This window comes from Ornithorhynchus anatinus, chromosome 3 (assembly GCF_004115215.2).
Source record: "Ornithorhynchus anatinus isolate Pmale09 chromosome 3, mOrnAna1.pri.v4, whole genome shotgun sequence".
Taxonomy (NCBI): domain Eukaryota; kingdom Metazoa; phylum Chordata; class Mammalia; order Monotremata; family Ornithorhynchidae; genus Ornithorhynchus; species Ornithorhynchus anatinus.
Window position 1 is genome coordinate 63,761,841 of NC_041730.1, and position 7,079 is coordinate 63,768,919.

At 47.2% G+C, this 7,079-nt stretch overlaps 1 non-coding gene across 1 annotated transcript; it reads right to left on the reverse strand.

Annotated features, from left to right (window-relative positions):
- Positions 1 to 306: 306 nt before the first annotated feature.
- Positions 307 to 444, reverse strand: LOC114810579. Its single transcript, XR_003758275.1, has one exon. It is a non-coding gene; the product is annotated as a small nucleolar RNA SNORA7 (small nucleolar RNA).
- Positions 445 to 7,079: the final 6,635 nt, after the last annotated feature.

The following is a 7,079-nucleotide window of genomic DNA, read 5'->3' on the forward strand; positions in this document are numbered from 1 at the left end:
GATGCATAACGTCAAGAAAGAACATCTCGGGACGGCAGTGACAGTGATGCAGACGCAGTGGCGGCTGCCATCATCAGCATCATCCTCATCATAATATCTGTTAAGCACTGAATGTTCTGAGCACCACGGACACGTCTCTTCCAGAACGCCCTGCTCTCCATCTGCAATTGTTCTGGTAATGCAACCACAGAGTTCTCTTGGAAAAATATGGAGCTGGTTTACCATTGCCTCCTTCCTTGCAGTAAACCTGAATCTCCACCCTCGATTCTCTCCCACGATGCCGCTACCCAGAACGGGTGATCTTTGATTTGTAGCAGATTGCCTTCCATTCGCCGGCCACTGGCCAAGCTAGGAACGGAATGGGTAGGCCTCTGCTTGACTCTCCCTCCCATAGCCGAGACTGGTAGGATACTGGAAACCCTCCAGGTGCGACCCTGAGAGGGTCTGAGCACTGTAGCATATGTATATCTAGGATGCATAGAGAATAATCGAGTAATAATAATAACTGTGGTATTTTTAAGGGCTTACTATGTGCCAAGCACTGTACTAAACAGTAGGGTAGATTTCAGACTGATCAGGTCCCTGTCCCACATGGGGCTCACAGTCGAAATCAGAGGGAGGAGGATTTAATCCCCATTTTACAGATGAGGTAACTGAGGCACAGAGAAGTTAAGTGACTTTTCCGAGGCCACACAGCGTACAAGTGGCAGGGCCGGGATTGAAATCCAGGTCCTCTGACTCCCAGGCCCGTGCTCTTCTGGATTGCGTGTTTACGATTTATATATAGAATGTTTACTATGTGCAGAGCACTGTATTAAGTGCTTGGGAGAGTACAATGCAGTAGAGTTGGTAGACACGATCCCTGTCCTAAGGGAGTTTACCATCTAGTGGCACCATCGTGTGAGGTAATTATGAGCATCTATCATTATTCATTATCATTCTTATATAGAATATATAGAATGAGGTAATTATGAGCATCTATCATTATTCACGACCATTATTAATATAGTATTTGTTATGCACTTACTATGTGCCATGCACTGTTCTAAGCTCTGGGGTAGATACAAGGCAATCAGGTTGTCCCACGTGGGGCTCACGGTTTTAATCCCCATTCTCCAGATGAGGTAAATGAGGCACCGAGAAGTTAAGTGACTTGCCCAAGGTCACACGGCAGACAAGTGGCGGAAGAGGGATTAGAGCCCACGTCCCCTGACTCCCAAGCCTGGGCTCTTGTCACTAAGCCACGCTGCTTCCACCGAGAGCAAAGCACTGCAGTGAGAACATGGGACGGCACAACAGAAGCAAGATGCACATTCCCTGCCCTTATGATCTAATCATTCAGTCGGATTTATTGAATGCTTTCTATATGTTAATGGGGAGACGGATTAATGGGGAGACTGACAGAATAAGAGCATTTACAGATAGAGGGAGTGGGAGAGAGAAGGCGCGTACGTTAGGGCGTAGCACAAATGTCAGGATGAATTAGCTGAATAAATAACTGGAAGTGATAATACTTATGGAATCTGTAAGGCACTAACTATGGGCTAGGCACTGTATTAAGCACTGGGGTATGTACAAGATAATCAGGTTGGACATAATTCCTGGCCCACATGATGTTCACGGTCTAAGTAGGCGGGAGTAGGATTTAATCCCCATTTTACAAATGGGGAAACTGAGGCAAAAGAGAGTTCAATGACTGCCCAAAATCACACAGCAACAAAGAGCAGAGTTGAATTAGAACTCAGGTCCTCTGACTCCCAGGCCTGTGCTCCATCCATCAGGATAGAGACTGCCATCCCCATCACTGTGAGGGGTTCTCTCTTGCTACATCGGAGCTGAACATACATCTGTGTCCGTAAATGCTGAGTGGAGGGAGGAGTGGGCTGCTCTTCTTCATCTCCTTCAGTGAAGGCGCCAACAGCCTCCATCGCTGTTCCTGCCACCATCACCCCCCACCCCTGCTGACCGGGCCACCCAGCCACCGGGTGGCTGGAGAAACACTAGCCAAGGAGCCCAGAGCTCTGGCCAAGCAATCAATAGTATTTATTCATTTATTTTTTATGTTATTTGTTAAGCATTTATTATGGACTAGACACAAGATCATCAGGATGGACACAGTCCATGTCCCACGTGGGGCTCACAGCGTCAATCCCCATTTCACAGAAGAGGTAATTGAGGCCCAGAGAAATGACAGGACTTGCCCAAGGTCACACAGCAGACTAGTGGTGGAGATGGGATTAGAACCCATGTCCTCTGACTCCCAGGCTCGTACTCTTTCCGCTATGCCATGCTGCTTCTCCTGAGTGCTTACTATGTGCAGAGCAGTGTACTAAGCGCTTGGGAAAGTATAACAGAATTAGTAGGCACGTTCCCTGACTACAACAAGTTTACAGTTTAGAAGGGAACACCGACATTAATATAAAAAATTTATAATATATAATTTAAAGATCTGTATATTAGTGCCGTGGGGTTGGGGGTGGAGGGGAAACTATCAAATGCCCAAAGGTCACTGACCCAAGGGCACAGGCACAGAAGGGAGAGGAAGTCTGGGAAGCGCTGGGAAGCAGCGAGGCTCGGTGGAAAGCTCACGGGCTTGGGAGTCAGAGGTGATGGGTTCGGACCCCGGCTCTGCCACTTGTCAGCTGTGTGACTGTGGGCAAGTCACTTCACTACTCGGTGCCTCAGTTCCCTCATCTGTAAAATGGGGAAGAAGACTGTGAGCCTCCCGTGGGACAATCTGATTACTCCGTGTCTACCCCAACGCTTAGAACAGTGCTCTGCACATAGTAAGCGATTAACAAATACCAACATTATTAAGTCGGGGGAAAAGAGGGCTTAAGAAGGCCTAGAGGTGAGCTTACCTGTTGCCTCCACACTAGCCCTGCTCACAGGAGATGGTAGAACATATGTAGATCGGGTCATCAATGGCAATATGCCCTGAAAAATATGGTGGCACACTCTCCCTGCCCTGCCAGCAAAAAGGGAGTTTCTAAAAGGCATCTAGATGTCCCGGTTCCCCAAAATCCAAGTCTATGGGGAGCTAACTCAGCAGCATGGCTCAGTGGAAAGAGCACAGGCTCGGGAGTCAGAGGATGTGGGCTCTCATCCCAGCTCTGCCATTTGTCTGCTGGTGACCTTGGGCAAACCACTTAACTTCTCTGTGCCTCATCTGTAAAATGGGGATTAAGACTGTGAGCCCCATATGGGACAACACGATCGCCTTGTATCTACCTTAGCACTTAGAACAGTGCTTGGCAAATAGTAAGCGCTTAACCAATACCATAATTATCATTATAACTGAAAGTGAATGGGGGGCACAATGTGGGGAGGCTACGTGCATGCATAGAGGGTATTCTGGGACTCTGGGGAAGGCGGCGTTGAAGGGAGAGGCACCCAGAAAGTGTCGGGGGAAACCTGGGTGAAACGTTGACCGAAGCTACTCAACAAGGCCCAACCCACATGGCATGTGCCCAAACTCAAAATTCTGTCTGTTCCTGTTCAGAGAAACTAACCCGACTGTGTCGACATGCAGCCTGCAGATCTTTCTAGGGGAGGTGCCTGCCCAGACTAGGATCTATAACTGACGAGGCAATTGAACAAAAGAGCACTGCTGAACTCTGGGCTGATTTGAAGCCGAAGTGAAGGATTGTGAAGCAGGTCAGGGTGACCCAAACACCCACGGTGACTCTGAAAGGGAAGGAGAGGAAACTGCCTCCAAACCTGAAACTCACTCAAGTCCTAGCTGGCTGCCACGTGATTTCAAAGAAAACCAGACAAACTGCGCTTTACAAGTAGTTCTGCAACAGAACGGACCCTGGGTCTGACTTTATCAACCGGAAAAAAGGTGTTAAAATGTAGTCTAGAAATTATAATTGACCCTTCCACAATCGATCATATCTTTTGAGCGATTACTGTGGGCAGGGCACGGTCCTAAGCATTTTGGGACAGTAAAATACGGTACAGAAGGTAATAATAATGTTGGTATTTGTTAAGCACTTACTATGTGCCAAGCTCTGTCCTAAGCGCTGGGGTAGATACATGGTAATCAGGTTGTCCCACGTGAGGCTCACAGTCTTCATCCCCATTTTACAGATGAGGTAACTGAGGCACAGAAAAGTTAAGTGACTTGCCCACAGTCACACAGCTGACAGGTGGCAGAGCTGGGACACATTCCCTGCCCACAACAAGCTAGAGGGGGAGACAGACACTAATATAAATAAATAAATTAAGGATATATACCTAAGTGCTGTGGGGTTGGGGGTTGGGGTGAAAACTAAATTATAACAATAATTATTACAGTACTTGTTAAGTGCTTACTTTGTGCCAAGCACTGTTCTAAGCACTGGGGTAGATACAAGGTAATCAGGTTGGACACAGTCCCTGTCCCTTATGAGGCTCACACTGTTAATCTCCATTTTACAGATGAGGTAACTGAGGCACATAGAAGTGACTGACTGGCCCAAGGTCACACAGCAGACAAGTGGCGGAGCTGGGATTAGAGCCCAGGTCCTTCTGTCTCCCAGGTCTGTGCTCTATCCACTAAGTCATATTGCTTCCCAAATGGCCAGAGAGTACAGATCCAAGTGCACAGACAAAGAAGAAGAGAGACCGAGTCAGAGAGTCAAGAGGGCTTAAACAGTTGTGTTTGATTTAAAAGTTAAAAAAAAAAAATCACACTCATGGTCCCTCCCTTTTCTTGGTCCTCAACTCCCGCTTAGCCAAATTTAGAGCTAAAAGCGGGAGGAAAGGGGAAGAAGGAAAGAGGATCAATCAATCGTATTTATTTAGCATTTACTATATCCAGAACACTGAACTGAGTGCTTGAGCGATTACAGTACAACAGAATTAGCAGACGCGTTCAATGCCCGTAATGAGCTTACAGTCTAGGAAGCGGGGAAGGGGGGAATCTTCACACTCAAGCTCAAAATCTCATTAAAAGAAGTCAGCAGACCCTTCCCTCATTCTCCCTCTGGACCTGAACTGATTTCAGTGGCAAATAAAACTCAGCCACGGAGCTGTATTCAACTTTTATCTACTAAAGTGATTCCTGTTAGATGGCTATGGTTTTTCTTCCCAGGAATGTTAACTGCGTGACTAAATAATTCAGCAGCCCAATTATAGTTGAACAATATCCCTGGTCCCCCATCTGAGAGGCAATTCGGGGCTTCAGTAGGCACTTGTCAGACACGGTACACCAAGGACCGCGTTCACAAAACCTCTATTTGGTGAAAATGAGCTGCCTCGCATCTCTTTGCACACGCTACGTCTTTTACAAGAGACACGCTAGACAACAGAGTGGAAACCAAACCTCCCAGCGAGGCCACATCTCTCCAACCAAAGCGACTATGAACACTGATGCTATTATCCAGATTATTCAGTCAGCCAGTGTAGCCATCCCCATCCATCTCACCCTCCCGGAAATGAGAATCAATCAATGGCATTTACTGAGCGCTTACAATGTGCAGAGCACTTGGAAGAGTACAATACGACAGTTTGTAGACACCTTCCCTTCCCTCAGGGAGTTTACAGTCCAGAGGGGGATCCCCCTCCCCCTTGCCTCCTCACCTGCATCCGACTGGCACAGTACCAGATCATCGTGGCTCAGTGGAAAGAGCCTGGGCTTCGGAGTCGGAGGTCATGAGTTCGACTCCCGGCTCTGCCACTCGTCAGCTGTGTGACTGTGGGCAAGTCACTTCACTTCTCTGTGCCTCAGTGACCTCATCTGTAAAATGGGGATTAACGGTGAGCCTCACGTGGGACAACCCGATGACCCTGTATCTACCCCAGCGCTTAGAACAGTGCTCTGCACATAGTAAGCGCTTAACAAATACCAACATTATTATTTACAAATCGAGAGCTGAGGCCTGAGGATTGAGGGTTCTCCTGAGTACTTTCAGGCATTTTGCTCAGGGGTCTCTGAGGTAGTTCACACGTCCCTGGGAAAGGAGGGCAATAAAGGCTGACTTCTACTTCCCTCCCTCTGACAGTGGGAGTCCTTCATGCCTCAGTTCTGGGTCCCCTTTTATTCTCCATCTATACCCACTCCGTTGGAGAACTAATTCATTCCCATGGCTTCAACTCCAATCTCTAAGCAGATGATTCCCAAATCTACATCTTTCATATCTCCTCCTGCTTCTGGAATATCTCTACTTGTATATTCTGCCAACACCTCAAACTAAATACATCCAAAACGGAACACCTCATTTTCCCACCCAAACTCCGTCCTTCCTGTATCTTTCCCATTACTATAGGCAACACCACTGTCCTCCCTACCTCAAAAGCTTGTAACCTTGGCATTTTCTTCAACTCACCTCTCTCATTCAACCCACCATATTCAGTCTGTCTCCAAATCATGGTGCTTCTACCTTCACCACACCGCTAAAATCTACCCTTTCCTCTCCATCCAAACCGCTACTACGCCAAGCACTTATCCTATCCTATCTGATTACTGCATCTGTGTCCTCTCTGACCTCGTTTCCTCCTGTTTCTCCCCACTCCAAACTTCACTCTGCTGTTGGGATTATTTTTCTAAAAAAAGTTCAATCCACATCTCCCTACTCGTCAAGAACCTCCACTGGTTGTCCATCCACCTCTGCAACAGAAGCTCCTTACCTTCACCTTTAAATCACTCAATAAACACCCCCTTCTACCTTACCTTGCCGATTTCCTACTACGACCCCGTCCACACACTCCATTCCTCCTATGCCAATTTACTCACTGTACCTCGATCTGGCCTCTCTCTCTGCCAACTCCTTTTCTATATCTTCCCTCTGGCCTGGCACTCCCTCCTTCTCAATAACAACAATAATAATAATAATAATGAAAGCAATTGTGGTATTTCTTAAGCGTTTACTATGTGCCAAGCACTATACTAAGTACTGGAGTAGATAAAAGATAAGAAGGGACCACGTGGGGCTCACGTTCTAAGTAGGAGAGAGCACAAGTATTGAATTCCCATTTTTCAAATAAGAGAATTGAGGGCTAGAGAATTTAAGTGACTTGCCTAAAGTCACACAGCAGGTAAGTGGCTGAGCTGGGAACAGAACCCAGGTCCTCTGACTCCCAGGACTGTGCTCCTT